Source organism: Pelodiscus sinensis, chromosome 19 (assembly GCF_049634645.1).
Source record: "Pelodiscus sinensis isolate JC-2024 chromosome 19, ASM4963464v1, whole genome shotgun sequence".
Taxonomy (NCBI): Eukaryota; Metazoa; Chordata; order Testudines; family Trionychidae; genus Pelodiscus; species Pelodiscus sinensis.
In genome coordinates, this window is record NC_134729.1 from 24,323,646 (window position 1) to 24,350,077 (window position 26,432).

At 50.8% G+C, this 26,432-nt stretch overlaps 1 long non-coding RNA gene across 1 annotated transcript in view; it reads right to left on the minus strand.

The window, feature by feature from the left end:
* Nucleotides 1-6,186: 6,186 nt before the first annotated feature.
* The window catches only part of LOC142818889 (uncharacterized), a 36,443-nt gene continuing 16,197 nt past the window's right edge, over nt 6,187-26,432 (minus strand). Inside the window, exons 2-3 of the long non-coding RNA XR_012896590.1 lie at nt 14,772-14,903; nt 6,187-6,472 (exon numbers count right to left, since the gene is read on the minus strand). This is a non-coding gene — a long non-coding RNA (uncharacterized LOC142818889). The remainder of the gene's footprint in view (nt 6,473-14,771; nt 14,904-26,432) is intronic.

The window sequence follows — 26,432 nt, forward strand, 5'->3', positions numbered from 1 at the left end:
CACAATCATGTTCATGCATCCAAATGTTATTACAGGATTAAAAGTTTGATAACTCTTTGCTTCACATGCCTCCTTGCCTGATTTTTTATGTGCCTCTCTCCCCACCTACTTTCCTTTTCTTCTCCTCCTGCACCTCTCCGTTCCGAATGTACCTTCTTTTTCCAGGGATATCTGCAGCCCGCTATGACATAGCATAGCTGGGAGGGCCCAACCCTGCTCACCATTACACCGGTGTGAATGAGCATTCTCTCCACTGGAGACAATGGACTGTGTTGGCCTGCACAAATCTTGGTCGTTCCATTGCAGACAGGGAAGCTATGCCAGTTTACACCAACTGTGGCTTGGTGTAAAATGGAGGTGTAAAATGGAGTGTGAATAAAAAGAGAATCAGACCCTTAAGAGTAGTTTCTGCTTTCTGTTACACTAGTGTTAATCTGGGGTCAGTCCACTGGAATCAGTGAAGTTACTCCAGATTAGAGATACAACCAATGAAAAGGAGAGGTGGCTTCCCCAATATCCATGAGCAGGCTGGAATGCCCCCCCTCTGGACATGGGCTGCTCTGACCGGGTTGGTGCTCCCCCCACCCCGATGACAGGCCCCATGGGGCTGGAGAAGTCCCCTGCCCATGGTGGGTGGGGCCCTGCTCCAGTCCCCATTGGTTAACTGGAATCGGCTTACCAATTCACCATTCTCATCCCTACTCCAGATTTACACCGATGTAATGGCGATCAGGATATGGCTGTTAGTGTCTAGCTAGTTGCACTGTTGCTATTGTGACCTGCAGTGTTTCAAACCCATGCTAGAGTGTAAGGGCCCTGAAGTCAAACTTCTCCCATCCTTTGGGACACAGGATTTGACCTCTGTATTTTCCAGACAGACATCAACCCAGTCAACACCCATCACAAGTAATTTTATGCCTTTTGCATGTCACTCTGTTCCACAAGGCTTGTGAAATAATGTATTTTATTGGACCAACTTCTCCTGGTGAGAGGGACAAGGCTGGAGCTTGAACAGTCTTCTTCATTGGCAAGACATCAGCACCACATGGCGTGAATGTGGTCTTCCTGAGCCTAGAACACTTGTCCCTGTGGTGAGGGAAATGCCCAACACTGTAGCATTTAATTTCAGAAAGGGGAGCTACAAAAAACGGGGGGGAAGGTTAGTTGAACAGAAATGAAGAGGCACCGTGCCAAAAGTGAAATCCGTGCAAGCTGCATAGACAATTTTTAAAAACACCATCATAGAAGCTTAACTTAAAGATACGCCTCAAATTAAAAAGCGTATTAAGAGAATCAAAAACATGACACTATGGCAAACAACAAAGTAATAGAAGCAATGAGAGGCAAAAAGACATCCTTTAGAAAGTGGAAGTTAAATCCTACTGAGGACATTAGGGGTACGTCTAGACTACAGGCTTTTGTCAACAGAAGTTTTGTTGACAGATACTGGTGACAAAGCTTCTGTCAACAAAGAGCGTCTAGACTACATTCAGTTCTGTTGACAAAGCAAGCCGCTTTGTCGACATGACAGTGTAGACACAAAGGACAGTGTAGATGTAATAACACCTTCTGTCGACAGAATTCTGTCGACAAAAGGCGTTATTCCTCGTAGAATGAGGTTTACCACCGTCGACAAAACTGCCAAGTTATGTCGATGTTATGTCAACAGAACTCAGCGGCAGTGTAGATGCAGGTATAGTTTTGTTGACAAAAGTCCACTTTTGTCGCCAAAACCCTGTAGTCTAGACACACCCTAGGAGCATAAACCCTGGAAATGAAATGTAAAAATATCATTAGGAAGGCCAAAAAAGAATCTGAAAAACAGCTTGCCAAAGACTCAAAAAGTAATAGCAAAAAGTACATCGGAAGCAGGACATGTGCTAGACAATGGTATGGCCACTAGATGATCGAGATGCTAAAGGAGAACTCAAGGACAATAAGGACATTGCAGGAAAACTAAATGGATGCTTTGCATCGGTTGTCATGGCTGAGGATGTGAGCCAGTCTTTGTAGGTGACAAATTAGAGGAACTATTCCACATTGTACCAAATGACTGGAAGGTAGCTAATGTGATGCCAATTTTTAAAATGGGCTCCAGAGGTGATCCTGGCAATCATAGGATGGTACGCCTGACTTCAGTACTGGGCAAACTAGTTGAAATTATAGTAAAGAACAGAATTTTCAGACACATCGATGAACATAATTTGTGGGGGAAGAGTCAATATGGTTTTTGTAAAGGTATATCATGCCTCACCAATCCACTAGAATTCTCAGCAAGCATGTGGACAAGGGGGATCCAGTGGATCTAGTGTACTTAGATTTTCAGAAAGCCTTTGACAAGGTCCCTCACCAAAGGCAGGGGAGCCGACAGCCTCTGGGCCCCTAGGCAAGATGGACAAGAGGGGTCAGCTCTGCACTCCTAGAAGGGGAGGGGTCACAGGCAGAAGGGGCGGGGCCAGGACTGCCAGCCCTCCATGTCAATTGGAGCACCTCCTGAGCCCTCACAGCTTCCCCGAGTACATAGCATGGCACTCCAGTGGTGATTTAAAGGCCTAGGGCTCCAGTCATTCCTTCAGTAGCAGCAGCTAGGAGCCTCAAGCCCCTTTGAACTGCCAAACCCCAGGGCAACTGCCCCCTTTGCCACACACACACACACACACACACACACACACACACACCATCAGTGGGCCTGACAAAGTCTGTTAAGCAAAATAAGCTGTCATGGGATAAGAGGAAAGGTCATCTTATTAAATGGTAGCTGGTTAAAAGATAGGAAATAATGGGTAGGAATAAATGGTCATTTTTCAGAGGAGACCACTTCTATTCAATATATTCTTAAATGTTCTGGAAAAAGGGGTAAACAGTGGAGTGGCAAAATTTGCGGATAGCACAAAACTACTCAAGATAATTAAATCTCAGGCAGACTGCAAAGATCTACAAAAGGATCTCACCAAACTGGGTGTCTGGGCAACAAAATGGCAGATGAAAATTAATGTTGATAAATGCAAAGTAATTCTAACTATACGTATAAAATGATGGGGTCTAAATTAGCTGTTACCACTCAAGAAAGAGATCTTGGAGTCATTGTGGATAGTTCTCTGAAAACATCCACCCAATTTGCAGCGGCAGTCAAAAAAGTGAACAGAATGTTCGAAATCATTAGGAAAGGAATAGATAATAAGACAGAAAATATCAAATTGCCTGTATATAATCCATGGTACGCCCACATCTTGAATACTGTTTGCAGATTTGTTCACCCCGTCTCAAAAAACATATATTGGAATTGGAAAATGTTCAGAAAAGGACAACAAAAATGATTAGGGGTATGGAGCAGCTTCCATGTGAGGAGAAATTTTTCAGTTTAGAAAAGAGACAACTAAGGGGGATATGACTGAGGTGTATATAATCATGACAGGTGTGAAGAAAGTCAATAGGTAAGTGCTATTTACTCGTCATAAATCAAGACGTAGGGGTCACCAAATGAAATTAATAGACAGAAGGTTTAAAACAAACCAAAGGAAGTATTTCTTTATACGAAGCACAGTCAACCTGTGGAATTCCTTGTTATCATTCAAGACTACAACAGGGTTCAAAAAAGAGCTAGATAAATTCATGGAGGACAGGTCCATCAATGGCTCTTAGCCAATGGGCAGGGATGGTGTCCTTAGCTTCTGTTTGCCAGAAGCTGGGAATGGGCAACAGGGGATGGATCACTGGATGATTCTCTGGTCTACTCATTCCCTCTGGGGCATCTGGCATTGGATGCTGTTGGCAGTCAGGATACTGAACTAGATGGACCTTTGGACCGTTCTTATGTTCGTATGTCACCTGTTTTTCTAGAAACTTCTTTCTGGCATTAGCCTTGTCTAGGGGTCAAAGCAGGGAACAGAGGATCAGTGGGCGTGTTGTCTGACACCAAGACTATGTCTACTCTTGCGGTGTCTTGCGCAAGAACAGCCGTTCTTGCGCAAGAATCCGCAGAGCGTCTACACTGCCCATCCGCTCTTGCGCAAGTAAATGTACAGTACGGCGTGATAAGAGACAGCTCCTTGCGCAAGAGCTACGCAGTTTTCTATCAGGCTTAAGCTCTCTTGCGCAGGCGCTCTTGCGCAAGCGGGCAGTGTGGACGTTCGGCAAGTGCGTACTTGCATAAGAATTGGCCTCCAGTGAAAAACACAGGTGGCCTCTCCGACACTCTGTTGGTTCCCCCTAATTGGCCCCCCCTTAAAGGCACAGGCACGGAGCACAGCCATTTGCCACATGCAGCCCGGGTAGCAGCCAGAGGGAGGAATGGCAGCTGCCCAGCCTCAGCCAGGTCCCTCAGACCCCACGGAGGAGCCACCCCAGAGCACCCAGCAGGTCCGAAGGGGCACCAAGCGGCAGGCTCCATGCTGGAGCACCGCTGAGGTGACTGCCCTCCTGGGCCTCTGGGGAAAGGAGGAGGCCCTTCGGGACCCCAAGTCCCAGAGGAGGAATGCGCACATTTTTGCCCAGATGGCCCAGGCGCTGGCCGCAAAGGGACACCTGGCCTGGACCCTGGAACAGGTCCGGGCCAAGGTGAAGAAACTGCGCCTCACCTACGTGTGGGGCAGCGAATGTAGGGGTGGCGGAGCCACTGCCTGTCCCCAGTATCACCACCTGCACCAGATCTTGGGGGACAAAGGGGCCAGTCCCCTGCTGGCCCAGGTGGACACGGCGGTGGCCACCCCAGTGGTCCGACCCAGGCCACCGGAGGAGGAGGAGAAGGAGGGATACCGGTCCTCGGACGAGGAGGAGGAGGTGGCAGAGGACAGCAGCCAGACCTCACCATCCCGGCCCAGCACCAGTCAGGATGTGTCCCGGGCATCCTCAGAAGCTGGCGAGGGATTGTCTGGTGAGTGCAGTGACTACCATTCGCAAGTGTGCTGGAGAAGGGGGGGGGAGGGCTACAGGGTAGAGGAGAGGTAGTGGCACGTGGCACAGCCTGGCCACATGCTGCGCAGAAGCATGCAGCACGTGCAACCTCGTACACCTAGGGTTGCCAGGTGTCCAGTTTTGAACCGGACAGTCCAGTCTTTGAGCTTTCTGTTTGGGAAACAAAATGAGAGGCTAAAAATGAGAAAATATACATGCCTGGGATTTTTTAACTAGGATGGAATGTCGATTGTGATGTAATGTCAAGTGTGTCCATCCAGCAACCCTACGTGCAGCCAGACCAAGTGGCACAGAGAAGCGGCAGCTCGCCCCAGCACGTGCCTGGGACCCCAGGGATTCCGCTCGACCAGATCGGGGGGAGGGGGAGGTTTGGCCAGGAGTAGGCCAGCCCCAAGGTTGCAGGCCTAACCCCACACAGCCTAAAGGGTGCTGCGCACAGCACACATCCATGGCCACCTCTGGGACACTGGAGCTTCCCCTGGGGAAGGCACAACAGGCCCCCCCAAGCACATGCAGCCCCCCGGGGGCTCCTGGGCCACCTTGGGACCCCCCCTCCTGCTGCCTCATTCCCCCTCACCAGCCACACCTGTCCCCGGGCATCGTGACGTGCTGGGAGGAGGGCACGGGGGCTCTGGAACACCATAGGGCAGGGCTCCCTGACCATGTTGCTCTCCTCTGCTTCTCCTGCAGTGGGACCCCCAGCCAGCGAGGGACCTTCCAGCCCCATCCCGCCAGCGCAAAGGATCCAGGGCCCATTTCAGTGCTCCCGGGACTGCCACCACCTGGTCCACTGCCCCGTCTGCGCGATTGAGCGCATGGAGCGCACTCTTACCCAGAAGATCCGCGCAGATGCGGAGTGGCAGGAGCGGGTGTGGGGCAGTACCTGGAGCACTGCGACCGTGTCTGCACTCTCCTGGGCACCATTACCTGCCGATTGGGCCCTGTGCAGCAGCCCAATGCTGCCAGGCCCCCCTCTGGTACCCCCAGCTCTCCGCCCACTTCTCCCCCTGCCTTGCCCATGCCCCCTCCTGAGGTCCCTCACCCTCGGCACCTCCTGGTGCAGCCTGCCCCAACCCGGCATGAGGGGCAGAGGCGCCCCCGCACCCATGGGGGTGGGAGAGGCCTCCATTCACAATCATGAGGCCCTCCCAGTTCAGGGTCCCCTCCTCCCTCCTCCTCCCAGTTCAGGGTCCCCTCCCCCCTCCCCACTCCCTTCCCCATGTAAATAAAAAAGTGCCTTATGTACAGCAAGTGCATTTTATTTATTGGGAGGCGAGGGAAGGGTGGCAGGAAGGGATGGTGATGGGAGCGGGAAGTGGGGGCACAAGGGCATCCCCCAAGCCTATTGTGGGTTGTGCAAGTCTGCCAGGCAGTGCTGAAAGGATGGAGAAGCTGACAGGCCACGTAGGCGGCGCTGTCAACCCAGCAGGACGCCTGCCTCAGCCTTCCGGAAATCAAACCACGGCAGGTTGGAGAAAGTGGACGGGGAAAGCACCGCGGCGAGTCAATTACACGAAGGAAAACACGGCGTGAGAGGAAGGAACTTCTCTGCTCCGCCCTGTCAAAACAAACAGCAGACACCAGGAAGCTGACTTGAGCGGCAAAGCCAGGAATAGCAACCAGCTCTGTGAAGTGTGGCGGGAACTGCAGGGGCTGCAGCATGCTCTATGGCAGCTCAGCAGGGACAGCTAGGGGAAGAGCGAGGGAAAGGTGCCCAGTGATCAAGGCGCATCCATGAGGGATGGCGTTAGCTATCACCATGGGACATGGGATCCAGGATAGTATCACCCTGTGAGACCTGTCATCGGGGGATGCCGGAAGGAAACAGAAAGGGAGCGCACATCGGAGTCCAACGTGCATGAATAGAGGCCTCACTTAAATGTATATCCCAAATTAAAAAACACAGTAAAAGAACTAAAAAAGAGCCACCGTGGCTTAACAACCATGCATAAGAAGCAGAGAGAGATAAAAAGGCATCTTTTAAAAAGTGGAAGTCAAATCCTAGTGAGGACAATAGAAAGGAACATAAACACTGTCAAATGAAGTGTAAAAATGTAATAAGAAAAGCCAAAAAGGAGTTTGAAGAACAGCTAGCCAGAAACTCAAAAGGTAACAACAAACTGTTTTTTAAGTACATCAGAAGCAGGAAGCCAGCTAAACAGCCAGCGGGGCCCCATGACTATCAAGATACAAAAGGAGCACTTACAGACGATAAAGTCACTGCGGAGAAACTAAATGAAGTCTTTGCTTCAGTCTTCATGGCTGAGGATGTTAGGGAGATTCTCAGTACTAAGCCATCCTTTGTAGGTGACAAATCTGAGGACTTGTCACAGATTGAAGTGTCATTAAAGGAGGTTTTGGAATTAATTGATAAACTTAACGATAACAAGTCACCGGGACCAGATAACATTCACCCAAGAGTTCTGAAAGAACTCAAATGTGAAATTGCAGAACTATTAACTATATTTGTAACCTATCCTTTAAATCAGCTTCTGTACCTAATGACTGGAAGATAGCTAATGTAATGCCAATATTTATAAAGGGGTCTAGAGGCGACCCTAGTAATTACAGACCGGTAAGTCTAATGTCAGTACCAGGCAAATTAGTTGAAACAATAGTAAAGAATAAAATTGTCAGACACATAGAAGAACATAATTTATTGGGCAAAAGTCAACATGGTTTCTGTAAAGGGAAATCATGTCTTACTAGTCTATTAGAGTTCTTTGAAGGGGTCAACAAACATGTGAACAAGGGGGATCCAGTAGATGTAGTGTACTTAGATTTCCAGAAAGTCTTTGACAATATCCCTCACCAAAGGCTCTTATGTAAGTTAAGTTGTTATGGGATAAGAGGGAAGATCCTTTCATGGATTGAGAACTGGTTAAAAGACAGGAAATGAAGGGTAGGAATAAATGGTAAATTTTCAGAATGGAGAGGGGTAACTAGTGGTGTTCCCCAAGGATCAGTCCTAGGACCAATTCTAATTAACTTATTCATAAATGATCTGTTGAAAGAGGTAAACAGTGAGGTGGAAAAGTCTGCAGACGATACTAAACTGCTCAAGGTAGTTAAGACCAAAGCAGACTGTGAAGAACTTCAAAAAGATCTCACAAAACTAAATGACTGGGCAACAAAATGGCAAATGAAATTTAATGTGGATAAATGTAAAGTAATGCACATTAGAAAAAATAACCCCAACTATATATACAATATAATGGGGGCTAATTTAGCTACAACTAATTAGGAAAGAAATCTTGGAGTCATCGTGGATAGTTCTCTGAAGACATCCATGCAGTGTGCAGCGGCAGTCAAAAAAGCAAACAGGATGTTAGGAATCATTAAAAAAGGGATAGAGAATAAAACAGAAAATATCGTATTGCCCTTATATAATTCCATAGTACGCCCACATCTTGAATCCTGAGGTCTCCTCATCTCAAAAAAGATATACCGGCATTAGAAAAGGTTCAGAGAAGGGCAACTAAAATGATTAGGGGTTTGGAATGGATCCCATATGAGGAGACATTAAAGAGACTAGGACTTTTCAGCTTGGAAAAGAGGAGACTAAGGGAGGATACGATAGAGGTATATAAAATCCTGACTGGTGTGGAGAAAGTGAATAAAGAAAAGTTATTTACTTGTTCCCATAATGTAAGAACTAGAGGCCACCAAATGAAATTGATGGGCAGCAAGTTTAAAACAAATAAAAGGAAATTCTTCTTCCCACAGCGCACAACCTGTGGAACTCCTTGCCTGAGGAGGTCGTGAAGGCTAGGACTATAACCGGGTTTAAAAAAGAACTAGATAAATTCATGGAGGTTAAGTCTATTCATGGCTATTAGCCAGTATGGGTAAGGAATGGTGTCCGTAGCCTCTGTTTGTCAGAGGGTGGAGATGGATGGCAAGAGAGAGATCGCTTGATCATTACCTGTTCGATTTACTTCCTCTGGGGCACCTGGCATTGGCCACTGTCGGCAGACAGGGTACTGGGCTGGATGGACCTTTGGTCTGACTCAGTATGGCCATTCTTATGGTCTTATGAAGACAACCACAAGAATACACTCAGTCAGTGTGAGTCATTGGCTTCTCAGCCACTGGAGAATCATAAGAAAAGCATGAGGAGTGGAATCATAACGTTATCCACCCAACCATCCATCCGAGGGCCGAGAACCCTTTCTACCTGCCTGGGTGGTGGGTCTTGCTCACATGCTCAGCAGCTCATTGACTGGGAGTTGTGCGGTAAGGAAGCCATTTTCCCCCAGCTTAGTTGGTGGAGATCCTCTGCAGGGTGGGGTATGGATCACTACTGCCTTGGGGGCTGCAGGCAGCGTGGTCTGTCCTGCTCACTGCTTGTCGCACACTACAGGTTAGCCTCCCAAGGATTGAAATGTTTTAGTCTCAGGCTTCGTCTGAACTTTTGTGGTTCACAGGTGCTTAAGCCCTCCCATCAGGACAAAGGTTTTGCTGCCCCAAGGGGCAGTGCAAACGGCTCGGCTCGTGGTCAGCAGCTGCAGGCTCCTGCCAGCAATGTGATCCCCGCCCAGAGCAGCTTTGGTGAGGCCACATCTGGAGTATTGTGTCCAGTTCTGGGCCCCCCACTACAAAAAGGATGTGGACGCATTGGAGAGGGTCCAGCGGAGGGGGCTGGAGCATATGACTTATGAGGAGAGGCTGAGGGAGTTGGGTCTGTTTAGTCTGCAGAAGCGAAGAGTGAGGGGGGATTTGAGAGCAGCCTTCAACTTCCTGAAGGGAGGTTTCAAAGAGGATGGAGAGAGGCTGTTCTCAGTAGTGACAGATGGCAGAACAAGGAGCAATGGTCTCAAGTTGTGATGGGAGAGGTCCAGGTTGGATATTAGGAAAAACTATTTCACTAGGAGGGTGGTGAAGCACTGGAATGGGTCACCTAGGGAAGTAGTGGAGTCTCCATCCCTAGAGGTGTTTAAGTCTCGGCTTGACAAAGCCCTGGCCGGGTTGATTTAGTTGGGATTGGTCCTGCCTAGAGCAGGGGGCTGGACTTTATGATCTTCTGAGGTCTCTTCCAGCTCTATGGTTCTATGATTCTATGATAAGTGCCGACAAACACTGTTTGCTCTGCCTGACTCCTAGCGACACGGCCGTGTGGCCCAAAGCTGTGGTGTGTAGACAAAGCCGAACCGAAGTCATTGCGCTCAGGCGGGGTGTCTGGATGGAAGGTCATGGACACAAGTGGTCAGGCTAGAGCAGCGATGGGGAACCGTTTCTGGGTCGGGGGCCGCTGACCCTCAGAAAAATCAGTTGGGGGCCACACACCAGTGAGTAGCAAAAAAAACCCAAACAAACCCCCAAACCAGAAAACCAAAACCCTCACACTGACGTGGCCCCTGACTGAGGAGAAAGACCCTCCCCACATTCCCCTCACATACCAGAGCCTAGGGGGGCCCTGGCTAGTAGATTTTGTGTGCTCCAGCCCACGTGCAGTGCAGGCTCCACAATGCTGGGGGGAGCCCTGAGCCTCAGGGGCCACATCCTGCCCCCCGGGCCTTAGAGTCCCCCCTCCCCCCAGACTAGAGGATCTAATGACCCCTTGTGGCCTTACACTGTATGAAACCCTGAAATCAATAGTCTCCTCAAGTCCGTACACCAAGCTCAGGGAAAATAAGCTTTGTGCAGAGTATCTGAGAGCCAGTGGTGGAAGAGGAATTCTCACCACTCAAGAACCTGCTATCCAAGCCAGGTGGTCTGTGATTGATTTTATACCGCTCTCCTAGAGCCCTGCCCTACACGGATACAACATTTGTATCTGTATCCACAGACATGAGCTGTGGCTATCTGCAGTGACAGCCGCAGCTGCAGACACCCCTGGATATAAAGTGGATATCCACAAATTTGCCGGGATCATATAATCATAGAACCATAGAACTGGAAGAGACCTCAGGAGGTCATCAAGTCCAGCCCCCTGCCCAAGGCAGGACCAATCCCAAATTTGTATCCTTATCCACATCGATATCTGCAAAAATGATCTGTGGATATTTAGATCCACATCCACAGACCCGGATGCCCACGGACATGAAACCAATATGCACAGATTTGCAGGGCTCCACTCTCTCCCCCTGCAAACAGCTTGGCAGGGCTGGTCCAATCCAGAGAAAGAGGGAACGAAGTTGCCTGTTACTCCTGGGGACTTTCTCTGTGTTAGTCCGGCCCCTGCTGTTCATTCTTTGGGAAACCATCCAGGTCAACCAGCCACCACATGGGCAGCAGGTGTAAGAGGCTGGGGATGGCATAGCCCCGCCCACACTCTGCCCCCAGCCTCAGCCCAGTTCCCAGGTGGAGTCTGGGGCAGTGCGCCCTCCCCATGCTCTGGGGCCGGAGTGGATCATGTGGAAGCCTGGAGAGGGACCTATCCCTCTGATAAGGACTGGGCTTGGCTTCCCATGTGGGCAGGGTCTCCAGCATAAGGGGCAGAGCTAGGAGTTTGCCTCCCCCAGCCCTACATTCACCCACCACCCATGAGCGACCATCCAGCTTACACAGAGGACAGGACATTTACAGAGAAAACGTATAAAATAATACACGGGCTACCCACGTGCCAGGCTTGCCAGCTGCTGCCTGTCTTCCATTGGAGATCCTGGCAGGTCAGTGCATGCTGACACTTATTTAAAAAATAGTTTGGAGGCCAGACCTGAAACAGGTAAAATCCATCAATGCCCTGTTCCCCAGGGAGCAAAGCTTCAAAGGCTGGGAAACTGGCAAAGAGAGAGGGGGCAACTTTGCATGAATAATTCCAGGTGCTAACTCTGCAAATGAGAAGCACAACACTACATACCACATGGACTGATTTTTTAAAAGGCCCATTCATATTTCCTGTGCCTATGGGGTCTGGCACAGCACCGGAGACTAAGGCTTTTGACGAGTCCACACTTCTAAAAGCTCACATCTGTCCCCGGAGCCATTTGCTCTGCTGTCTGGCCACTGAGGCAGGGAAGCAGAGCGAGAGATATCCATCATGGCCTAGAAGCCGGGTTATATTTGGCAAAGAGATTGCTGCACGGAGAGTTTAAGGTGAGGCTGCAAGCCGGCTGCTAGAAAGATGATTGTTGAATCAAAGCCCCTCGTGTCAAAAAACACTGGCCCTTTATTAGAACAAGAGCCGCCGGTAATTAATAATCTCTTCCATTCATGCAGGGCCGTCTGTCCCCCAGGATTACACAGAGCAGTTAGGAGAATATTAACACCAGGCCTCCTTAGAGAACAGTAGCAGGGCAGCAGCTGCAGAAGCAAGGGGTGCGTAAGAAGAATGTCGGGTTAATCAGTCTCCTCCGAGCGGATGCCACAAGGTTCCACAAAGCCACGTGAGTGAATCTGAAGAGGAGCTTTCACATGCTGGCCACCACGTTTATTTGGACTGAAACAGTCTGTTCCCCAGCAGAACACAGCTCTTTAGACCCAGAAAACAGCAAAAACGGGGTTGAGACTTAGAACACACCATCCTTGAATGTGGTCCAGCCATTAGAGCCCCCAGCAGGGAGTTGGGAAGTCTGGTTTCTCTCCAGCCCCTTGCACTGGCACACAGTGTGACCCTGGGCAAGTCACTTCCCCGCTCTGAACCTCAGTTTCCCCACTGGAAACAATAATGCTCAACTGCTTAGGTCTATGGATGAAAATGCTACACATCATGAATGAAGGCCCAACTCCTGCCCCCCGTAAGTGGATAAGGCCCAAGTAATGGGCAGGAGGACTCCTGACCAGCACCCAGTGACTAAGGGGTTAAACTCAGCTAGCTAGCAAAGGTGTTGGCCAGGGGACCGGGAGAACCAATCGAGATAGAAGGTTGAAATTTGAATTGGATTTAGGTTCCCTGCCTGCCTTCTTTGGCTAGGTCTACACTGAAGCTTTTTCCGATTGCTATTCTGGAAGAGGCTTTTCCACCATTTGGCCCTGCCTAGATGGGGCCAAATGGCAGAAAAGCCTCCTCTTTTGGAGGAGCCCGTATTCCTCGTAGAATGAGGTATACAGGGCTCCCCGAAAGAGCGTGTTTGCTCTTCCGCTTTTTTTCGCAGAAGAGCCAACACATTCCTTGGACGCAGCAGAATTGCCTGCAGTATAGACGTACCCTTTGGCTATGTCTAGACTGGCCAGTTTTTCTGGAAAATCAGCTGCTTTTCCAGAAAAACTTGCCAGCTGTCTACACTGGCTGCTTGAATTTCCGCAAAAGCACTGACTTCCTACTGTCTGAAATCAGTGCTTCTTGCGGAAATACTATGCTGCTCCCATTCAGGCAAAAGTCCCTTTTGTGCAAAACTTTTGCGCAAAAGGGCCAGCGTAGACAGCTCAGATTTGTTTTCCGCAAAAAAGCCCCGATCGCAAAAATGGCGATCGGGGCTTTTTTGCGGAAAAGCGCGTCTAGATTGGCACGGACGCTTTTCCGCAAAAAGTGCTTTTGAGGAAAAGCGTCCGTGCCAATCTAGACGCTCTGTTCCGAAAATGCTTTTAACGGAAAACTTTTCCATTAAAAGCATTTCCAGAAAATCATGCCAGTCTAGACGTAGCCTTTGTGTGGGAAAGACAAAGCAGAAGTTGAGAGACAGAGAATGATTTAAACCCAGACAGGACTACCATGTTTCCAAAGAAGTTGGGGCATGGGAGTGGACTGAACAAAGAGAAATTTGTAAGTAAGTAAAGGGGAAAGTGACTCCAGTCATATTCAAGGTATTTTTTTCTTTGTTTTGTGGCATGGTTTGAACTGCTCTATGGCTGTGTCTAGACTGGCAAGTTTTTCCGCAAAATCATCTGCTTTTGCGGAAAAACTTGCCAGCTGTCTACACTGGCTGCTTGAATTTCCGGAAAAGCACTGAGGATCTCATGTAAGATCGTCAGTGCTTTTCTGGAAATACTATGCTGCTCCCGTTCAGGCAAAACGGGAAGTCTTTTTCTGAAAGACTTTTGCGCAAAAGGCTAGTGTAGACAGCACAGTACTGTTTTCCGCAAAAAAGCCCCGATCGCGGAAAAGTATCCTGCCAATCTAGACGTGCTTTTCCGAAAATGCTTTTAACGGAAAACTTTTCCGTTAAAAGCATTTTCGGAAAATCATGCCAGTCTAGACATAGCCGATGTGACTTTCTGCCTACCCTCCCCATTTACTACCTTGCATTGTGCCCAGAGACTTTTTTCTGTGTTTTAGTCTAGCAACCAAGTCTGCTTTCTCGCGTTTATCTTTTGTAATAAAAATCATTTTTTTAAGGTGATGATTTGATTCTTGTGTCCTGGAAGGTCTGTCTGTTTGTGTGAGGGGTTAGCTACCAGAGACTGCAGCTTGTTTTTCTCTTTCCTTTTTCAAGCCTTTTTGGGGCAAAAGAGCTTGGGGTACCCGTGGGGATGATTTCAAGTGTTCACCCCTGGCTTTTAGGGATAAAAAAAACTATTGGTGGTGGCAGCGATTCCCCAAAATCTGTGTCTTAGGATTCTGGGGGAAAACATTTGGTAACCAGTGTCCATACAAGCAAGGTTGTGAAGCTCTCTTGCAGGCCCTCACCTTCTGCACTTGGCATGCCAGACTGAGGAACAGCCCAGACAGCCTGAAAGGCAACAGTGGGCTTCCACAGACCTGAAGGGATCATGGAGATCTCGCCAATACACACAAGGGACTGTGTTTTGTGTGGGCTCCATCTGAGAGTGCGGTGCCCAATCACTATGGTGGGTGGAGGTGTTATAAAATAATGTAGGTAATAAAATATAGATAGGTAATACAGGTAGGTAATAGAATAACTGACACTGAAACGGCCAGGTAAGATCACCTGCATCGGGCCTGGCAATTCGCTGAGCATTCTGGTGGTCACTAGCAAAATGAAATGTTGAGTCGCATTATCGTTTATCGCACTCACCCCTGCACCATCCGAACCTTTCCTCCCTTTGAACTGCAGTTGTACACAGCAACAAATCCACGCAGACGAAGTGGCCCAGCACCCCTTGCCTCGTTTCAAACATCCCAGCTTCCTCTTTGTCTTATGCACAAGCTGCAAAAATAGAGACCCATTTGATATCTATTTTAAGCTCGCTGCATCTCTGTAGCACTGCTTAGCAATTACATTTGCCGAAGTATTTCCCAATTAAGCCTCTGTGAAGTAAGTAGGCATTCCATTCCGCCCCACAGCGGGAGGGAAGCAACTTCTCTGAGGTCACACAGCAGGTCAGTGGCAGAGGCAGGACCAGATCTCAGACGCTCCTAGCTCCTCCACTTGGGTTTGGTCTACGCTACTGAGCTTTTAGACACAGCTCCAAGTCTGGCAGTAGAGGGCTGTTTTACAGACAAACCACCCCATGAGCAGAGTTTGCGTTGACTGGCCACCAACGAGCTGTTCACACTTTCACCCCTGGCCGCGGCAAAACTTCTGTCTATCGGGCGAGGGGAGACTGTCAAGTTTTGTCATTCAATTGGCTGTGGAGACATCTGGCATATTGTGTCCAGTTCTGGGCCCCCCACTATAGAAAGGATGTGGACGCATTGGAGCGGGTCCAGCGGAGGGTGACCCAAATGATTAGGGGGCTGGAGCACCTGATCTACGGGGAGAGATTTGGGCTTATTTAGTCTACAGAAGAGAAGAGCAAGGGGGGATTTGATAGCAGCCTTCAACTTCCTGAAAGGAAGTTCCAAAGAGGATGGAGAGAGGCTGTTCGCAGTAGTGACGGATGGCAGAACAAGGAGCAATGGTCTCAAGTTACAGCGGGGGAGGTCTAGGTTGGATAGTAGGAAAAACTATTTCACTAGGAGGGTGGAGAAGCACTGGAATAGGTTCCCTAGGGAAGTCTCGGCTTGACAAAGCCCTGGTGGGGTTGATTTAGTTGGGGTTGGTCCTGCCTTGGGCAGGGGGCTGGACTTGATGACTCCTGAAATCTCTTTCAGCTCTAGGATTCTATGACAAAGCGTCGGGCCCCATTTGCCAGACGTCACTCTAAAACTGTGTCTCATGGAGAAAGCTGAACGGGCGCTAACTGAACTTGTGTGAGAGCCACATGCCCCCACGACCCATTCAGTTTCCACTGGCAATTGTGCCCATGTCCCTAGTGGTGCGGCTGCCCAACACAGCTCACTGGGGGTATGTCTACACTACAAAGGCGCTACACTAGCAATCCGCTAGTTCGAACTTAATTCATTCTTCGAGGACTAACGCCTAGTTCGAATTAACTAGTTCGAATTAAGGGCTGTGTAGCCACTTAATTCGAACTAGCTGGAGGCTAGCCCTCCCCAGCTTTCCCTGGTGGCCTCTCTGGGCACAACCAGGAAAACTCCTCTCCTCTCCCCCAGCCCCGGGCCCTTAAAGGGGTAGACTCTGGCCAGACAGCACTTGACACAGCCAGCCCTGCCAGCGGTCTCTGCCCCGACCCAGTGGCCCCACAATGAGCCAGGGAGCCAGTGCCAGCGAGCCATCCCCTGCCCAGTCCCCCAGCACCCAGGGGCCATAGACAGTGCACGCCCTCCTGGTCTAGTGCGGAGGTCATGGACCTCATTGAGGTTTGGGGGCAGGCCCCCAACCTCCATGATCTCCGCACTAGGTGAAGGAATGCGGCTGTCTATGGCCGCATAGCAGCCGCCATGGCCCGAAAGGGACACAGGTGCACCCAGGAGCAGGTGTGCCTGAAAGTAAAGCAGCTGCGTCAGGCGTACGCAAGGGCCACCAGGGGTGGCCCCGCAGCAGGGGCTGCCACCTGCCCCTACTTCCCCGCCCTCGACCGACTCTTGGGGGGCGGGGTGGTCCGTGCCAGCCCGGGGGACAGCGAGCCGGGACCAGAGGGACCTGACCCGGGCGCACCGGAGGGGCCACCGCAAGCAGTTCCAGCAGGGTCGTCCAGGGAGACCGTACCAGGTAAGTAGTTCAAATGAAGTAGTTTGGGGGGGAAGGCGGGAGGGAGACCAGAGACCATGTGCATGGGCCATGCCTTCCATGGATCACGCAGACACCAGTGCATGTGCAAGCATGTGCCATGCCAACCTTGGGCAGGTGGCTCCAGCTGTGACACACCCAGGGGCCATGGCCCAATAGGCACATGCATGTGTGAAGAGACCTGACATGCTCCCAACCCCCGGGGTGGGACCCAGCAGGATGCTTTCCCTTCACATGTCCCCTCTACACGGAGGCAGGGGACATCTCCCCCCCGCCCTGCCCGCCGCCCCGGCCACACTATACATGGCACAGGGACATGGGTGCGGTCTTGGGGCAGCTCCCTGTCCCGGGGAGAGCCAGACATCCTGACCATGGCCTCTGTACAAGCACAGCAGCTCTGACGGTGCAGGGCATGGTCGCCCTCATGTCGTTGGAGGGTGGGGGGAGAGGGCTGGGCATCATCCGCTGCGTCCCCAGGGAGAACTGACCACTTCTCTTCTTTCTCTACAGCTGCACCAGCTGCTCATGCAGGGCGCACCATCCTGCCCAGGACATGCTCCCGCACCCGCGGCCTGCTCCGGCCTACCACCATGGAGCAGGAGTACTGGGACCAGCACCTGGGGTCCTTGCGAGCCCTGCACCGCACAGTGGAGGCCTGGATGCGGGCAGACCAGCAGCTCCGCTAGGAGCAGCTGGCTGAGGTCCGAGGGCTGAACTCAAACCTGCAGGCCCTGCTGCAGAGCATGGTGCCCCGTGCTGGTCCTGCGCCTGCTGCCCCCCCCAACTACTGTCCCTTCTCCCACTCCTGCCCCCCTCCCACCTCTTCCTCCTCAACCCCCACACCCTCTTCCTCAATGTCCACACCCCCCCCCCCAACCTCCGCACCCTCCACCCCATCCCCCCGGGGACGCCGAGGCCCCCTCCCTCGCCATACTAGGAGGCGGTTGGCCCGGCCAGACCCCCACCCCAATCCCTGAGTTTCCCCTCCCCCTCCTTTCCCTTGCTTCCCCCTTCCAGCTCCCTCCTCCCAGTTTTCCCCCTCCCCTCTCCCACACTCTCTCCTGCCCTTTCCCACCTCCTTCCCCCCCCCCCCAGTTTTGTTAAATAAAGAGAGTTTCTATTTTTGAACGCATGTGTGCTTTATTTTGTACATCAGGAAGGGGGACTAGGGAGGGGTAAGTGGAAGGAGGTGAGGGAGGAATGGGGTACGAGCCCCCGATGGGGAGGACTGGGGTGGCTCTGCGGGCTCCTCAGGGTGGAAGTTCTCCTGCAGCCCCTCGATTGACCCTCCTCCCTGGGTGGCAGCCTGCGGCAAGTGCCACCGGGCTGATGGCCGAGTGCTGTGATGTGCCGAGTGTGGGCATTCAGGGCACTGCAAGCCAGGACTGCTTTGCTGTCCCTCATCAAGTTAGACAAGCGAGCGGGGAACCCCTGAGAACTGTCTGTCCGGGGTGGGGGTCGGGTCCCTTTAAGCACAGCCCTCGGCTAGCCTGAGACAGCAGCTCCACGCTCTAAGTCCTAATCTGATGCCCTGCTGGCACTGCTTCCGGCCATCCTTAACCTCGGTTCAGGGTCCACTCAGTGTGGACATGCTAGTTCGAATTAGCAAAACGCTAATTCGAACTAGTTTTTAGGTCTAGATGCACTAGTTCGAATTAGCTTAGTTCGAATTAACTAATTCGAATTAAGTTAGTTCTAATTAGTGTTGTAGTGTAGACATACCCTGGGTCTCCACAGTTCCCATTTCAGCTCTCTGAAGCTGTGGCTTGGGCGAGGTTGCACGTGGCCTCTGGACAGTCAATACTGAAGACGGTCTACAATTTAATCTTATTGAGTCAAAGCTTGGTCAACCAAAAGTTCCTGGACAGGTCATCATGTCCCACGCAGGAGGCAAAGTGCCATTTTGCCAATAAAGACTGGCTCCGTTCGGCCTCAGTGCGGGTAGAAAATACAAGATTGCCGACCCTGTAACCTGGTTCTCTGTTGCCCTACGGATTGGGCCTGACTCTTCATAGCCTTGCCCCTTGCCTCAGGGCAAAGCGACAGCACATGAGGAGAGTAGCACTTGACACACACGTCACACTCACTGCCCTGGGGTCAGAGCAGGGCAGCATCAGAGAATCCAACTCTGAAACAGGTGTAGCCAGACCAGCACCTCCTGCTCCCCCGCCCTCCAAGCCATCTGGCCACTCCTCTAGTTACTGGACCACCTCTGGGACTCAGAACCCGCAACAGAGGCAATTGAACTATTTCACTCCAGACGGTGTCAGGACTAAACCAAGGGGAACACAGCAACTCCATCTAATACAATTCATGCAAGTGAGCATGCTCTAGCTAGCACTGCAGTCTCTGAGAGATAAGCACACACAAACATAAGCAAGACGCAGCTTTTTCCCAACAGTTTCGAACATCACAGCTATTTACCCAACAGCTGGAATGGGACTGAGTAATTGACAACAGGTCCACAAGAGCTGTTGCTCTCCTTCCAAGGAGAAAGGGTGTCAGGAAAAACATCTCTCAAGATGGTTTCAGAGAACTGTGCCAAAGTACAGTCTATTCGCTAATCTTTTGTAACTAGCTGCTACAAAACACAGAGGTCGTAGTGACCCCTGCTGAATCATGACTTTTCCCAACTTTCAATAAATGTTCTAATACAAGAGGCATGGAGACCAAGGTTTTCTGTCTCCATTTTGTACTTGTCTGTCCCTTCCTCCCATTCTGATTAGCAGAAACTGTAGCCAGTTTTGACCTTGCTTCTGAAAGCCAGTCTCCAAGTTAACCCTTAGTTATGTGGTATGCTACTTTATTAATTCAGGGTGACTGAATGCACATAATATGGTGGCAGTTAGCTTGATTACATACACATCCCTCAAATACAGGGCAACACATGGTACAAGAGGAAGGTCTCCAATAGCCCATCTAGTGATCTGAAACTGCCAGAAAGGTGGCTAACTGCACCAATATGCTGGAACATTATCAACCAAACATTCAATGAAGGTGCCAACAGCTCTTTGTCTGTGTAGATTCCTGCGTTAGTACCCTTCCTCTCTAACTGCTAGCCTATGATACTTGTCTGCATCGTTTAACTATCTGATCTTTGGGTGCTTATAGATAACCAGTTCTGCCTGTTTGGTTTTCCCTTTGATATTCTCATACCCTCTGTTCCTTTTTTCTTGCCCCTTTCCATTTTTTCCTTCCCCTCCTCTCCCTTCTCCCCTATTTATTTTGGGTCTGCACATCCTAAACTCAATACTCCTGTCATCTGAAGAAGTGGGCTGTGCCCACGAAAGCTCATGATACCATCTACATTTGTCCTTTTCATATGTGTTTATTTTTTAAATTATATCCTTTGGTATATATGGTTGTGCCAATTTTCTTCCACTATTCAATCTGAGGAAGTGGGTCTGGCCCACGAAAGCTCATCATCTAATAAACCATCTTGTTAGTCTTTAAAGTGCTACATAGTCCTGCATTTTGCTTCATCTACATGTTTTGTTAGTCTATAAAGTGCTACCAGACCATTTGTTGTTTTTTTAGGTGCACCAATAGGCTATGTCTACACAGCAGTGTTATTTCGGAATGACTGACAGAATGTCAAAATAATGCTGATCTGGAGGACTATTTACTCCGACTCCTGTAAACCTCGCTGTATAAACAGCGTCAAAAGTCAGAATAAGCTATTTCAACTAAAGCTACGCAATTAGGGTAGTTCAAGTTGCGTAACTTATTATGAGTTTAGCCCTGCTGTGTAGACATGCCCGTAGTGATGACTTTTAGGGGGACATGTGCCCACTGGAATTAGTCTGGGTTTTCCTTCATACCGGTCACCCATATGGCTATCAGACGGCAAAAAAACACTAGCCCCTATTCTCCTTCACTCTGCACCACCTGCAGTCATTCATACAATGCACAGCAGGTCTGAAGCGCTAATGCGCTGTTCCCTTTGCATTGGGGAATATGGTCGGACAAGGCACAGGACTATGGAGGTCTAGTATGACAAGGCATAAGGCTACGGAGAATGAGGCCTATTGAATCAGTCCTGGGACGGATCCCAAGGCCTTGTAGCCATCAGGCAATGCAACGCACGTACGCGTCAAGAGCTCTGAAATCCATCATATCACTCAAATGAAATACACTAAGCAACTTCTCCTGCCTATAAATACATGCACCACTGCTTCCCTGTCTTCACAATCCAGTGACACCCTTCCCCTCCATCAGCCCAGAAGCAAGGTACATTCCAGATGGCTCCCCCAGCCTAAAAAACTGCACTGCACAGCCGATTAAATTCTGCTTGTTGTAATTAAGCCCAACACAATTAGCTGTCAAGCAGGGCACTCATCTGTTTTATGTTGCAATCTCTTCACCAGGCCAGGCTGCTAGACAAGATTGTCACTTTTCTAAAAGATTTTCATTACTTATCCTGGGCTCCGTGTCAGACTATGAAATATAAAAGTGTACGCTGTAGCCAGCTCAGGGAAATTCTCATTTAATGTTCCACACAGTATTATGAAAGTAATGTACTCTGAAAATGAATGCATTTTGGAACATTTCGGAAGAAATGTAATTTGTCTGCTAAGTACTAACTGCATGTTCACGGATTTGCTGGGTTTTGCCCTCTTCCCCCCCTCCCCCATATGCCTTTCAGAAAGTTGGGGAGCTTTTCCTGCACTAAGGAAGAGAAACAGTTTGGCTCTTCTTTTGTTTTCCCCATCAATACCATGGCTGCAGAGCATTCTGTGTAAGAGCCAGGCACTGTCACATAAAAATCCCAACCTGCCAGAAAAGATATATACAGCTTGAAATGGAAAGGACAGAAAATAACTGAGGTCAGCGAGAAAAGAGAAACCTCTTTCTTTCCATGCCTTTAAGAATATAGACCAAGAAACCCTTTGCCACTACTCACAGCTAAACAACTGGCATCTATAGACAGAGAGGCAATTACAATTTCCCTACTTTGTTGAGACAATGAATTGTGCACATTACCAGTGTCAGAGACTAAGAGGGGTCAGACCCAGACAGTTGGCTAAGCTTCTCCCTGTCTGAAATTCAGATTTACAGTCAGGGAAAAGAACAACGGTTTCAAGGTCTAAAAAGCCTCTTCTCCTCCTCCCAAAATATATGACAGATTCTGGAGAGCCTCTGTATCCTATTCTAGTAAGGAGTGAGTCTATGTCTCCCTCTAGTGCCTGGTCCATGTAAGAGAATAAGAGCTTACTACTGCTGCTAGCTAATGGATTTGTTGCTTCACCTCAAGGACTAAATGCTTGTATTTTCAGCACTGAAAGTCTCAGGCTTCTAACCTCTCTGACGGCTCAAGCAAAAGAATGGTCGTGTGGTTAGACAAGAGGGTTGGAACAGAATCCAGAATGTTAAATGGTCTTTCAAAACCGAAGAGGAATGACTGCACATTTGTGGTAGGGTAGTAATTCGACATGACTGGGCATTTAGTTGGGACAAGAGAGCAAAGTGAAATACATGCAAATTGGGCTGACGCCAAAGGATTGGAAGGGAAGAGAATGAGGAAACAAACAGAGAATGACTATGAGAACTGGAGCCAGATCAGTCACAGATGCTCTGAGTGGACAGGGAGGGCAAATCTATCAACATCGACATTTATATCTCCTTTTAAATGATCAGAGCTAGGGCCACCAAATTTGGTATGCTTCTTCCTCTTCTCCTAGCTTAAAGCAAGGTCAGGGTTTGATTGTATGAGGACAAATGGAAGCCCCAGGAAAAGGACTGGGTTCCATAACATGCAAAGGGAGAGGCTGCTGTTCTGAGGAACTTGATACTGGGAGTGTCCACTGGGGACAGCCAGACCATCATGGGCATGGCCAACTGGTGCTCCGCCATCTTGTCTGCCAGCACACCTGGTACCCTCCCCCCTCCCTGGCCGGGAGACAGCCCACACCAGCCTCCCTGCCCTGGGAGGGACCAGGGGAGAGAGAAAGAGTCTCCACTATGCCTCCTACTCCAGGAGAGACACGGAGCCACCCCTCCACACCCCAGGAGGAACCAAGGGGAGGGACAGAGCTTTCCCCCAAATGCTAAGAGGGGCCGGGAGGAGAGAGCGAGCCCCCCTGTCTTAGGACAGACTAAGGGGAGGGAGAAAGCTTCCACTGGCCCCCGAGGACAAGCCAGCAGATTGAGTGCACAGTCCCCACAACTGTGGACCATCCCCGGGGAGAAGCCAGAGACCAGCCTTACTCCCTTCCCTCACTCCTGCACCCTCCATGCTCCCAGCCTCCTGCCCTGAGCCCCCCTCACAAACACACACATCTCCAAGGCCTGCCCTGACTTCTGCACCACCCCACACGCACACCACCAGCCCTCTGTCCTGAAGGATCAGGGCAACACTGGGTAAGTCTTCTGTGCTTTATACTCAGGGGGCAATTCTGATAGTTTTTTGAAACTTTGGGGAATTCAGGTGTGAACCCAGTCGTCACAGTTCGGGTCTATCCCAATATTGGGCTGAATCCCAAATCTCCCTTCGCCTCTATCCCCAAACACGAGGGTGCTGAGTTCACCACTGTCTCCACTGGGCCGTCTGCAACTCCCACTGACTTCATGTGGAGTCAAAGTGCTCAGTACCCTGGCCAGGTGGGCCCTTAGTGCCTACCCTCCCCGCGAATTAGTGCAACGCAGTAAAACAATTGAGCCTCGCGGGCCCCCATCTTTTCTGGCATTATCTGCGTCTACTGGCACTGCACAGGATGTGCTCTGCAAAGCCAAGGCATTTGGGGTGCTGCCCAGCTAATGCTAGAGAGGAAGCAGAGCCCAATGGTCAGGCCCTGCACTGAGAATCTGGACTCTCCTTGGCAGTTCTGCCAGACCCTGTTCTGTGGGGTTGTGTGTCTCCCTCTGTTCCCAAGACACAAAGGACGTGTGTCCGCTACGCTCCTCTGGCCCATTAGCTCAAGCTGTAGAGATTGGTGATTTTAGCTTCAGAGTCCCCCAGTTCATCCCCCGGTATCAGCTAACCGGGAGCGACTGCCACAACCGCTCCCCGTGCACAGGCATGATGGCAGGATCGGGGTGTTGTTTGAGGCCTCCGGCTGCAGTGGGCTAAGGACAAAAGGCATCCTCCAGGTGCCCATCCAGAGGCCTTCGGAGAGATCCCGGCATGCCTGAAATCAGACCACCGGTGGACACACAAAATCTACTAGGAGGGAAATTGGATTTTGTGTTACTCACCCATGCGGCGCTGTGTAGCGAGGCAGAATGGGCACCCTATGGGCAGTACTGAACCCGCCCCCCGCCCCTCACCACACATACCAGGGAGCACTCCCCCATGCTGGCATCACCAAACCCTTCCCTTCCCCACCCCCCTCACCAGACATACCAGGGTAGGACAAGGAGTCGAAAGGGAGGGCTCTGCAGCTCTTTTAAGCAGGAATCGGGGAAGGAGACAGACACCTCGCTCTCTGTGAGCTGAATCTGCCTCGCAACACCCTGCCCTGAAGGAGACAGCCGCAGAGGGAGAGTTGCTGGGATTTCCATCCAGGGTGGGCCCAGAGGATCTGTGGATCCCAGGGTACCGATCCCTGGGGATGCAGGAAGTAGCCCAGGGCAGCTGATGACTCTCCAGCTATGTGGCTGATGGCTTCTAGGTCAGCATGTTGCAGCTGGATCTCAGCTGACCCCACGGTGGACCATTCTACCCCCGGGAGAGCCCTGAGCTGGGATGCAGTGTTGTCAGATGTCCCCCTCCCCCTGCTGACTCCCCACCACAGGACAGGAGGCCTGTGAGAATCAACCAGCCATCAAGCTAGGATGCTAGACTTGGCTGGTGCCCCCTTCAGGAAGCCCCTAGATTGTGTGGGTGCCTATCCCTACCCGAACCCTGAACTGCATGCTTTATGGCAGCTGTAGCCCCAAGCTGCCCCACTCAAAGGGCAGAGTCCCACACCATGGCTGTGTCTACATTGGCGTGATTTTGCACAAAAGCAGCCGCTTTTGCACAAAAACATGCTGCCTGTCTACACTGGCGGGGAGTTCTCGCGCAAGAACCCTGACGCTCTAATGTGTGAAATCAGGGCTTCTTGTGCAAGAACTATGATGCTCCCGCTCAGGAATAAGCCCTTTTGCGCAAGTGTTCTTGTGCAAGAGGCCAGTGTAGACAGGCAACATGAATTTCTTGTGCAAGAAAGCCCGATGGCTAAAATGGCCGTCAGAGCTTTCTTGTGCAAGAGAGCGTCTACACTGGCACGGATGCTTTTGTGCAAAAGCACATCTCTTGCGCAAACGCGCATGCTAGTGTAGACGCTCCCTTGCGCAAATACTTTAATGCAAAAACTCTTGCGTCAAAAGTATTTGCGCAAAATCTTGCCAATGTAGACGTAGCCCATGTGTGTTAGCCGGCTTAAGCTACAGCCTGCTCTCTGCTCAGCACTCTCCCCCCCCCGCCCCTCCAAGGGCTATAGCTCCAGGTTGTGCAATGCTGCCAGCCCCAGCAAAGGGGCTGGGAGCTAAAGAGTACACGGTGCTCAGCCCTGCCCAAGGGCGGGCACCAGAGTTCCCTGCAAGCTGGGCATTTGTGCAGCCTCTCAAGGGAGAGTCCAGTGCCCCCCAGCAGATCAGCAGGGCACCCACAGCTCGATCTGCTGTTTCTCCTGGTGGTGCACATTCACACATGCTTCCGTGCATATCAAAAATGCATTCCACACATGGATAGGAAAAATGAGCACATGGATGGAAGAGATTAGAGGAACATTGGCGGGGACAAGAGCAACCAAGTATTATTTCTTGTTTGCCTCTGTTGGACGGGCCCAGACCTATGGACTACTTACGACAGCCCCCCAGCAGGGCCTGAACCAGAGGGTTACTGCCCAGTACATGAGGCAGGGCGGTCTCCCTCCCTCCTGCAAAGCGAGGGGTTACTGCAAGCACCCAGCACAAGGGTGCTCTGCCCAATGACCAGAGCTCCTAAGGGGGTTCGAATAACCAGCCCGTCAAGGCTCCGACCCCAGCGTGGCTGCAAAGCCGGGCTGCCCAAGGCATGCGCCCTCATTAGCATTCAACAGCACTGCCGGCGCACAGAAGGGAGGAGGAAAAACTCAGCAGAAGCATGAGACAGAGAGGAAATAAAAGCAGAGCAGGCGAGCCGGAAAATATGTTGTTCCTTAATTGAGCTGGGGAAGAAGGAGTGCAGGCGAACACAAGCCTGCGGGTCTCTGTTGATGAGAGCAGCCTTCCGGCGAGCTGGCTCAATTGGCCAGGAGCAACCCAGCTGCCCCCGGTCCACGTTCACCCAGCTGCCCCCCGGTCCACATTCACACTGAAGCAGAGCAGCTGTCAGCAAAACACGTGTGCACTCTCGGTGCTGCTGCCCGCCGCCGCGGCAAACAGCACCCGGCCCAGAGAGCGATGGGCCGAGAACTCTGCCACACAGGTGACCTCAGCTAGAGACGGACTCGCCCAGGGGCCTGGCTACAGGAGGGCAGATGCTCCTGTGGCTAAAGGAGCTCCGGAGCTCTGGAGTCCAATGCAGAGTCCCTGCTTAAATGTGGACAATTGAAATGGCTCTGTGCCTCAGTTTCCCCCACAGTAAAATGGGGATACTAGCAGTTCGAATTAGGATCTCTAATTTGAACTACTGGTACTCCTCGGTAGGATCAAATTAGAGATCCTAATTCAATCTACCTACTCCGTGCCGCGTGTAGC